General features: G+C 42.3%; 1 long non-coding RNA gene across 2 annotated transcripts; it reads left to right on the top strand.

The window, feature by feature from the left end:
- Positions 1-3,797: 3,797 nt before the first annotated feature.
- Positions 3,798-11,114, top strand: LOC138106012 (uncharacterized). 2 transcript variants are annotated; one of them, XR_011148869.1, is made up of 4 exons: positions 3,798-3,845; positions 3,981-4,142; positions 8,725-8,795; positions 10,083-11,114. It is a non-coding gene; the product is annotated as an uncharacterized lncRNA (long non-coding RNA). The 2 variants fall into 2 exon arrangements; XR_011148868.1 differs by lacking the exon at positions 3,798-3,845 and having other exon boundaries at positions 3,868-4,142.
- Positions 11,115-11,471: the final 357 nt, after the last annotated feature.

Genomic DNA, 11,471 nt, shown 5'->3' with positions numbered 1-11,471 from the left:
AGCCAGACTACCTGGTGTGCTCTGCATCTAGATTAGCTTGAAACAATCCAAGTGATAGCAGAGCATAAGAAAGCTGGGCTGGGTCCTCTCATACTGACCATATCCCATCAGGCATCTAAAATCATTAAATTCTAAAGATCTCACATGGGAATGAGAATTTTGGGACCTATGTACAGCCTTTCATCTTGTGTGCTTGATTTACTGCGCTCTGTGTCTTGACAGATATCACTATCCTGATCTGTCACAGCCACTTGCAGAAGCAATAGCTGAATGTACCAGATTATCAGACATTGAAATAAGAATAAGGAACCTAAAGTACATTGTAAATAGAATTGTGGTGCTGACACCATAAAACCCTGGCTGATCACTTCTTTGCCTGAGGCATCATGGAATCATATGTTTTTGTCAGTGTAACACTTAGGATACCCCCAAATTCTTCTGTCTTGCTCTGGCTGGGTGCTCTATTGCAAGTATAAGTTTTGTTTGTATTCAGGAACTGAGAGGTAATGGGGTCACTAATGAGGCAGGGCTGTTCAACATATTGAGAACCAGGTGTCTAGACCAAAATATGAGCTTTGATTTTAGAACTACTTGTTTAAAAAAACCAAAAACAATCAGTCCTCCCACCCCAAAAACAAACAAAACCAGAAATAATAGTGAAAAGCACATTTTATGCTTTAGCAGTTAAAACCTGCATTTTATGCTTTAGCAGTTAAAACCCCCATTTTATGCTTTAGCAGTTAAAAACCCCTTAAGGAAAGGGAGATAATTCAGTTCTGTTTATGAATTGTGTCAAACATCTTTTCCTACACAGCACTTGAGATGTTTAACAACACAGACCAGAATGCACCATTTTTGCCCAACAAAAAGCACTCATCTCTTAAGTCACAGGGATAGCCTCTGTCATTCTCTCTTTGCTTCTGGCTCTTTGAATCTTGCCCTTTTTTTCTGCACACTGCTACTTTTGCAAGGATGGTGAGTAGGAATATCCTGGTGCTCAGGACCTGACCCTAAAAATGTCAGGCTGAAGTGAGCTGAATGCAGATCTCCCTGTGTCTGAGTACTGAACAATGTAGAAGACAGCCATGACCTCTTCTTCCCCCCATAGGGCAGCTGCTTTTCAAAAGGGGAAAGTGATTCATTTCCTTGGTACTCAGCCTGATCACTTAACAGTGCATGTTTAGGAAACAGCTTTGGACTGTGAATCACAAAGTATTAGAGGTGGAAAGTCTGAGCTGCAAAGGTAACATTTCAGACTCCACTCTCAAACGTGTCCTATAGAAACAATTAATTTAGGTGTCCCTCTGCCCTGGGCTGGGATTTCTGCCTTTACAAACACAAATATCCCAGACTGCTGCACACAGGATGGAGACTGGGACTATCTGAGGACCTTCTGGTCATTTTAAAAGTGAAACTTTAATGTCAGTATGAGGCACTGCAGAGGATATACATCCGTTTAGGGTTTGGAAAAATGGACTCAGAGGAGCATTGTGGCACAGCCAACTGCGAGGAGGAATAAGTGTTACTGACTGACACACTTGTCACACAGCCAGGTATAATAAGGTTCTAGCTCCATGTGGAAATAATGGCTTGTGAATGTTTATTTACTTTCCATTACTTTCAATTCTGATATTCTAACAATGTTTTGGATGACAAAATGCTTTAGAGTACAGTCTTCCCTGAATAATAGAATGGATTCAATTGACAGAACAAATAAACTTGAATACTGAGAGCAAAAGAAAACATAAATAGGCAAGACAGAAAAGTGGTGGGAGGCAGAACAGAGAGACAAGGGAGGGAAATTGCATGCCAAGGTCACAGAGCAAGACAGTAGCTAAGACAGAAATAGAATTCAAAAGACTGGCTTTCCTAGGTATTTTTTTAAGGCTTAACAAGTTACATCCTGTTTATTAAGCTTAAACAGATTTTTTATTTGTTCAGCTGATTGCAATAGCAATTGTAAATATGAGTCAGGTTTCTTTTCAGATCCTGAATGTTTCTCTGTGCCAGCTTATTCTAAATTATCAGCTTATTCTAAATATTCCCACTTATAGTGGAAGTATAATAGAAGCTATGCTTCTACAACCAGAAAGCAGCCAGTAAAAAGTCCCATTCTGCTGCCTCTGAGCCATCAAAATGCCCTGGTAGCATGTAGAGATCCACTGACTCCATGGTCTGTAGCATACAGCCTGGTCTGGGAGATGGGGCCTCTGCATCTTCCTGAACTAATTGGGCAAAACTTGTAAAACTTTGGGCTGGGAGCTGGAGCAGCTCCACTCTGTGTTGATCCAACTCCCTTGCAAAGCCCCAGATTGAGCCAGGGCTCCAGGAGCACTCTGAAGGGCCCATGTCTGGGATACTACTAGGCAGGAATGCTGGAGTCCAATGAGAAAGCAAAAGACAAATGTCTTCATTTGAGACACATTGGGAGGAACTTTACCCCAGGACAACAAAATAGCAATTAGCTCAAAAATAGTTTATTTCAAACTTTACTTTGATTTCAGATGGTCTGAGTAACACTGTGGTTCATCAGCCAGGTATCTCTCTCCCTTGAGCAGGGAACCAGAGCAAAAGAAGGAAGTTGCATCTGTGCATACATCTGATATAGAGGAAGATGGAGTTCCTAAAGCCTGTTTCTTCAGAGAACAGGATTAAATCTGACTTTGAGAGGGTTGTGTATTACTCATTTAAGGAAATTTATTCTATGTAAAAATAAATAGGCAAAAACTGCTCATCAGTCTTCACTGAAGCTTTTAAAAATACTTCTTAGGTATTACACATGGAGTGAGACCAGAACCTATCCAGTCAATTTCTTCTGCTATAAAATATGACAATATGTGACTCCCTTTACCATGCTCACCAGTGTAATTTTTGATTCTTCTTGTAGTAGCTGGTTTGGGTTCATGCTTTGCCTGATAGTACATGCTGGCTTCACAGCTTCAGCTTTGCCTTTATTATTTTGGGTGTTGCTTTTCTTTTTAAATATCTTTAACTGAAAAAATAAATCCAAATAACCATGAATTGTGGGCATATTTGGATTTAGAGCTGAACTTGATGGCATAGGAGCACCTGCTGAAAATGGGCACATAGACTAGCTTTCCTGCACCCCAAAAATCCTTGCAGTTTTCTAAGTATTGTGACACCAAGGTCTCAAAAAATAAATTTTTTGTTTCATTGGAACATACAGGATTTTCAGTACATGTGAAAAATATCATATTGCTTCCCTTTAATTGCTGAACCATGAATTTTGTGGGTCTAATTTCACATACTCCTACATTAGAAAATTCACTCTATAATCTCTCTTCATCTCAGCTTCTCCATCAATCAACTGGGAATAATAGCAGCTGATTTAGGAGTACTATGGACTTTAATTAATGTGGGTACAGTTTGTTGAGATCCCTGAAGAATAAGATGCTTTAGAACATCAAAGAATAAACAATGGCAATCTTTGTCTTATGTCCTGGAGTCAAGATACTTTAACATTAAGCTTCAGACCTATAAGGGATTCAGAGGGAATCCCTTTGCAGCACTAAGCAAAATCAAAATGTGCAGCTGCCAACAATTTCATATAAAATAAATTCACAAGCACTTATTTCCTATATTCTCAGTCTGAGAAAATATTTCTGCATGTTTTCCCACTCCTTGTCCCATCTGTAATCTTTCTGTTGCTGAAATGTTCAGCTCCAGGCTACAGCAGGTGATCCTCCTTAGCTCCGTGATGTTAAGGAGTGATGTTTGAGGTTCTCACATTAACATCACCAACACAGGCAATACCCATCTGATAAATTTCAGCTGATCTCTGGGTGTCCATGAGGCCTGCCCATAGTCAGAATGGGCAGAATATGGTACATAATATACCCTTATGGCAGAGCCAGTGCACCCAGCTTTGGAGCTGAGTGGTCACACTGCAGTGCCCTCCCAAATTACACAGTAGTCTGTGGTGCTGACCTCCATTCTTGCCCTGCTGGTCCCTCATACAGCAGTGAACTCTTTGCTAGTGGAGCCAAAGTATGGCTTATGACCTTGCTGAAGGATGGCTTATGACCCTGCTGAAGGTTTGTGAAGGCTTTGGAAGACCCTAGGAATTTTTGATTACTGTATCCTTACTACAAAGTGAAGGAGTAACCCTCTTGGAATTACAGGTAGGCCTGAAGTCATGACTTTCTTCTTCCACCCACCCATCCCCAACTCCCTAAAGAGAAGTGTAAGATAAAATGTAATTTAACTCTGGAGAACATTTTTTCTTTGAGAAACAGGAGGGCAGGCAGAAAGCCCAAGTGAGAATGCCTATTATTTCTGCAATTAAAGTAAAGCCATAGATGAGGTATCATATGCAGAAACAACAGCAGAGTGTGTATCTATATATGCTATATAGTGTGTATCTGTATATGCTGCATCCATAGACACAAAGTGCCAGAGTGTTCCAGAACTGTGTATTTCTCCTGTACAAATTCTCAGCTATGGGCACTTAGTGATCATTTAAATTAAGTTAATTTTATTCAGGGGCCAAAGACTCAGAACCTTAAAGTTTTTCCTTGCATCTGCATCATTTATGAACACCACATAATGATAAATATTATTCCTTATTCATAAACAAAACTACATTTCCCAAATCCTGTGACTATTAACTAAGATGCCTTGTAATTTTCAATGCTCCCAGAACTTAATTCAGTCTTTACAAATTTCCAAATGCTTAATAGAAATCACATGTTTTATGATCACTAAAAGTGTCATTACCCTTTGAAGTCTATAGCTGAGACAGCAAGTTTCTGAATTTTATTTTTTTTCTACAGGCATAGGCTTTTCAGTCATACTTCTCCTTAGTTTAGTTTTCCCATCTTTCTGCCTCTTTATTTAGTGCTCCAGTGTTCTCTCACAAAGCCAAAGAGAACACTGGAGGTCACACAGGATTAGCACAGGGCACTTTTGAGTCTCAGGCTAGACTCTGGGCTGGTGCAAGTCAGCAAAGCTTGACTAGCTAAGGATATGCAGCTGGAGTTTGCAAGGCAGAAAAACTCTCCAAACAGAGTACAAAAGTACACCTGGTACCTACATGATGGTATTCTTCAGGGGAATAGATCTTGTCTGTCTGGGGCTGGAATTTCTGAAGAGGGAGGGAAATGCTTTCAGGAGTGAGGCTGTGTTACACTGGGAGGTTCAGTCACTCACAGGAGATAAAAAAATGCAGAATAACATACAGCAGAGTTGAGTTTTCCAATTTTTCACCCAAAGGAGGGGTGTCTACAAGCTGTAGCTTTCCCTTTCCCTTCCCTCCCTCTTTTCACTGCACTGTTGGCTCTTTCCACTCCCAAGTCCTAAAGTGAGTTGTCACTTTGCCCTGCCTAGGATGCTGCATTGAGACAGGGCTGTGCTTCTTCCCCATCCCTAAACTGTCTCTCTTACAGTCCCCTTCAGACATATCTTGATTCCATCAGAACATATGAAAACATTAGAGGGAGAGGAGAGCTTCTCTCATTTTCCTAGCTGTAACAATTTGGAATGTGTCGATTTCCAACACTGGGATTGCAACCAGCTGTTATCTGCCCTCTGGCCGTGCCTCCCTGGTGTAAAATCTGCCTCCTGGTGACTGCAGGAAGGGTCTAGGACAGGGCTTGTCCTTGCAGGGAAGATGGAGGACACTGGAGCCTGAGGGCCCTGAGAAGAGTTTGTGGATTAGTCAGATGTCATGACTGAAGGGAAAAAGGAAGGAACAAAACTCTTCTCTAGGCCATCACACACACATGATGACAAAAAATTAGTCTAGATTAATCTGTGGCTTTTACTAGCTTTAATCCATATTGTCCTCCAAAACATCTGGGTGCTACCAGTCACAGAGTGAGCACTGGAAGATATGGCCATTGCAGATAATTCTGTCCTGCTGCTCTGTGTAGAAACAGTTCTCTCATATATGAGATATTTTGCTGTATGTGAAGCTGAGGGACAGTCTGATATTGAAGTTTTGCTGGAAGATTTTTAGGACAATTGAATAAGATAGAAGAGACAAGACTCTGGGTCTTGACAGCATTCATTCACTCATTCATTCATTCATGAGTTTTCAGGAATTCTGTTATGAAATTGCTGAGCAGCAGTATGTTTCATTTTGCATAAATAAGCTTTGTTGTCAAAGCTAGGAAAGATAGGAAATGTGACAGTCACCTTTAAAGGGGGTTCAGGGACAAATTTTGTCATGATTCACAGTCAAATCAGTAGAAACAACAAAAAGAGTTGAATTAGTAGAGGTGGGTTGGACAGAGCCACCAAGCCCATAGTGGAAAAGAGGCTTCAGCTAAAATAATGAAATATATTTTAGAAAAGCTTTTCATGAGGCCCTTCAGTACAGTCTCAGAAAAAAAGTAAATTTTCACAGGACAAAGGAACAAATCATCATCACAACTTGAATCAACTTAGAAGACGGAAAGGAAAAGTTAGGAATAAATGTTAAATTTATACAATTGAAGGAAGCTCACAGTGGAAATCCACATGCTCTTAAAGAACATAAAAAACAGTAGAAAAAGGGGGTGAAGAGCTATGTGGTAAAGACTGCAAATGAAGTAATGTAATGAAACCTAGAAGCAACTGGGAAGTTATAGGAAAGTCTCGTAAGACTGAATTAGAAGAAAAAACTGGCAGATCCAATACATACATATGCCAAACAGTATAGATAGAAATCATATATGCACAGCCAAGGATTATACTTTAGCTTTACTCAGTCATGGTAAAGATCTGGGAAATGCTGAGTGCAATGCCCAATAAAACATCCCTCCAGTGCTCAAGGGCAGTCAAAATTTAAGCAGAGAGCTACCAGAAGGGTACAGGCAAACATAAAGCATCTATATGCTCTATATAAATTCACAAGATATGAATTGATGAAAAGCCTTTAAATCTAGTGTCTAGTCCCAATGACCCCATTCTTTTCTTATTTACAGTCATTGTGAGCAATGGGTTATTAAGGTAAATGGACTTTTGTTTTGACCCTGAGGGGTGGCTCTTGTGTTAAGTAACATGACTAACAGCTGTTAGACATTTGTTCGAAGTCCATATCCCGAGAAAAATTACACTTAAGACAACAATTGGATATTGACAGGCAGGCATGGTGATAAGTTTTGCAGAATGAGTGATTTTTGAGTATTTACAGTAACCTGGTGTACAAAGGGTAGATTTTTCACTGATATTGTAAATTAGACCCCCTATCAGGTCCCTCAGGCTGGACAAGCACGGACACTGACTATTTCTGAGCACTTCACTCACTAGATACATTATTACTGACAACACAATCTTATAAATTTACAGACCCTTTAATTTTAGGATATTCAGTTTTCTTCCCTATTGCTAAAAGACATTTCTAATCAATATCCAGGTTTGTTGAACTCTTTCCCCGCTCCCATGCTGATTTACTGGCAGCATTTAGAAAATGCAGCTCTTTTCTTCCAATGATTTACAAGTATAGGGACCATTCTCACCATTTTGAAAGCAGCTCACTGGCATTCCTAAAATGTAAGTAATTTAGTTTCCATTTTATAATAAGGAAAAGATGGCCCCAGGCTCAGAGTTAACATTTTCTTGAAGGGATACTGGATGTCAAGCCTGCCTGGGAACTTGGAGAGACATAATACACTGCTGGACCACAGGCCCTCCAAGTGGGAAAATCAGGAGTGACAAGGAGCACAGCATGGGTACATGGACTCTGAAGGCCTTTTATCTTACCTGTGGGGTGGACACAAAATCCCATACAGACTGAGCTCTGCCTGTTCTTAAACCTCTTCCCCCTCTCTGGCAGGAAGGCACCTGGGTATGGTTGAATTAGGCTCATGGCTGAGGGCAGTGAGAGATGTGATGGAGCTATGCACAGCAGAGAGTGGAGCCCACATCTCCAGGGTTTAGGTGACATGAAGGACAACTGACAGCAGAGGCAGTGAAGATGCAGGGCAACAAGGATCATGTTAGAGGCAGGGGATGGATGCTCAGGGGCACAGACCTGCTCACGTTGTCATGGCTGCTGAGCTCAGGGCTGCTCTGCCTGCCTTTGGCCAGAGGAGCCTACAGGTCACTTGGGTCAGGTAAGCATGTGTGGATGGACAGCAAGCTGAGCCTCTGGGAGTCTCCCTTCCTGTTTTCCTCCAGGGGAGGCATGGCCATTGAATTACTGTTAAATGGGAGTCAGACTAAACTCTTTAAGATCTGCCCTCACTTTTTGAAGAACAAAATACTGCTGCTGTTACGGTGAAATGAGCAGAGACAGCTTGGCTTCTGTTTTTACACAGACTGCAAACAGCAATTCTGCTGTGCAGAGCACTCAGCTCAGCGCATCTTCTGAACACCTTTCCCCTGGGGCTCATTGGCAGGCGTCAGCTCCCTGCCTCCCTGACTGATGCTTAAGACTCCCTGGCATGGTCTGGAGTGCTCTAACTAAAAGGGCAGCTCCTCTTGGCTGTGTCAGCCACAGCCCCCTCACCTCTGGAGCTGAAATTATTTTATAAAAATGCCACTGCAGTAGCTATGGGCAGACAGCTCTGCCCCTCCCTTGTCAGTCACAGCTATCTGCCGGCTGCCTCTGCGCTTTTCATCTCCCTTGCAAGTTGGAGGAAAAGAAATAATACATAGCTCAGCTGTTTCTGTCTGGAGGCATTTAAGCTGGTAAGGCTCAGCTGTATAAATCTTCCCAGCTGTGAGAACCTCAGTGCTTTTATTCCCATGATAAAGCCTTTGGCTCTAAATGTGTTTCAGGGATATTCAAAGTGGAAATCTTTCTCTCCATCTGGGGAATTGCTTGGTGTCGACTGACAAGGAAATGGAAGGTCAGTAGCATTAAAAAAAAAAAAAAGCACCCTGGGTTATAGAATTAACTTTATACTAAACCTCAGTGTGTGTTTTAGGAAGAGAGGAGTGGGAAGGAGGCATGGGGGATGGGAGGTTTGACTTGCACAGAGCCCTTCATTGGAAAACTAATGCAGCCATCCTCAAGGCACTGTGCTGCTAAGATCTGGCATTTTCCTGCTCCAATGGAAAAGGAAGACCGATACTTTCCCTTATAGTAACCTTTGCTGATTAATCAGTGTAGTGACATTGAAGTCAGTTCCAGTGGGAAATAATTGCTGTCGCTCTCAGACACAATATGGAAATAAGATGCCATGGTGACAGCAACTGTTTTGAAGGGCTGGCAAGGAAATACCGATCAAAGATCAATGTCTGGCAGGCAAAGTGTTCAATTAAAGTCAAGGAGAGAATAGTTTAGGTGGAGAGGTTTCTCTTGAAACTGACAGGGTTTGGACAGGGAATGGGCAAACTCGAATATGGATACAAGGAAATTGTAGTGCTGCCGACTGAAACCCAGGGCTCAGACTTGCAGCTGGGCATGAGCAACTCCCAATCTGAAGGGTATTTCAAAGGTCAGCTGCTCAAATGGGTAAGGCAGCACCCTTGCTGTGGTGCTAGGATTTGACTTCCACTCTGGGTTCTGCTGAACCTCTCCTGTTGGTGACCATGAGCATGATCCCAGTTGCTTTTTCTGCCTCTGTTTTTCACCTACAAAAAGAGCAATGAGCCCTTTCCTTTCTCCAAGGGTGTTGTTAAGATATCTAAATACCCCTTACTCAGACTCTAAGGTAATGAGCTGAGATGGATTTGTGTGGTGGTGCGATACTTTTACTGTATTTTCGCATGTTCTCGGTACCCCGATGGTTCATCCCTACCTTTCCCACTCCTATTCCCAGTTGGTTTGCCCCAGACCCAAGCCGCTCCCCCGGTGTTCCCTATACGGTTGTTTTCCGCCCCTTGTTCTAGTCAGTTCCCCATCATTCACCCAAACCCCTCCTGTTGTTCCCGAAAGTTCAGTGTCCATCACCTGAGCCCTCCCTAATTACCCTTATGTGGTCTCCGTCAATCCCCCAAGATCCTGCCCCCTCAGATACCTCCCCTCTTGGAAATCCCCATTGGGGCATGTGACCCCCCTTTCCCTCCACCCCTCGAGGCTATTGGCCTATGTGAATGTCTATCCCTGTCCATATCCCTCCCCTTAAGATCCCTATTGGTCCCCTGTCAAGCCCTCCCCGTTGTAACGCCTCCCTTTATGAATTGTTGTTCAGCGCTGGGCGGGCCTTGTTCTCTGTGGATACCGTCGAATAGAGCTGGATTACCTCCTGTGGCAAGCCTCCTCGCTACTTTTTATGCTCTCCCTCGTCCGGGCTGCTGGCAGCCACTGTGCCTGGAGCTTCAGCCCCCCCTGGGCAGAGCTGAACTCCAGAGGAGCAGCTTTAAAGCCGAGAGCCTCCGGCTGCTCCCTGCTCCTGCCGCGCACCGCAGGGGCTAGCCGAGCAGAAGAGCGAGCCGTCAGTGCGACAGACGTGAGGTGTTTTTGTTGCTCAAACTTAGGTGATTAAATATGTGCCATTGGTATGTAATTAAAATTTTACTTCAAATAAGTCACAAAGAGCTCTGTTTGTGGAGCCAATATATACCAGTTTATACTTGGAAGAAATCATGGTCCATCCAGCTAGGTTTTATTCTTGGGTCCCTGAAAACAGTCAGTTTTCTACTTCTTCACCACCCCAGTAAGGTCATACACAACAGATTGAATATCCTGGTGTGATCCATGTCCTCAGCAGACAACTGTATGGGAAAGCTTAAAGGAGTCTCTGCTTCAGAGATAGGAAGTGCACAACAATATTAACCTACTGACAAATTCAATTTTAAACAAGTAAGAGGGTTTCCCAAGCATATATATTCCAAAGGACTGGCTTCTTAAATAATAATAAATAAATAAATAAATAAATAAATCACCTAACTCTAAGGAACAATATAATGTCAGTATTAACAATACCTTAATGATATTTCTCCTATGGGAATTAATACATGGATTTGAGTAATACAGAGCTATCAACAAAGCAGAAGAAAATACAGCACCTACCATTTCCCCTGACTCTCATATTTCTAGGAGGTAAATGAAAGCAAACCAAAGCAAATCACTGAGATCATGAAAACATATGGCATCAAAAGCAAGGGACTGTTCCACATGGCTTACATGGGAAACAGAATCTGACTTCCATCAGCATAATGAGAATTTGTTTCCATGCTGTTCTGATAAAGCAGGCCTCAGCTAGAAGGATAAATATGTTGGTGTCTAGGGATAAATTTAATTATTTTACATTTTTCATTGGTTCTATATGACCAAGGAATGCAACTTCTTGCCTGCCATTAGCATGGATGGCTCATTGCTGCCTGTAGTAAATGACTCCAGATAAGCAAAATCCCACAAGAATGAGCTGAAAGAAGCAACCTGAGAATCAGCATGCAGTGTGTTGGGAATAACAGCCTGCAATAGTACCCTTGGTACTGACAAGTCCCCAGATCCAAGGAAGGATGAACTGAGAAAAAGAGATTAATTTCTCTGGTGTGGTGGCCGTAAGGGCTTCTCCCAGGATGTCATGTTCTGTTATGTTAATCTATCCCAGTTTGGATTCCCTGGTTGGCTGTTG

This window comes from Aphelocoma coerulescens, chromosome 2 (genome assembly GCF_041296385.1).
Source record: "Aphelocoma coerulescens isolate FSJ_1873_10779 chromosome 2, UR_Acoe_1.0, whole genome shotgun sequence".
In the NCBI taxonomy this organism is placed as follows: Eukaryota; Metazoa; Chordata; class Aves; order Passeriformes; family Corvidae; genus Aphelocoma; species Aphelocoma coerulescens.
The sequence above is the reverse complement of the archived record's forward strand: the minus strand, read 5'-3'. Positions and strand labels throughout refer to the sequence as shown.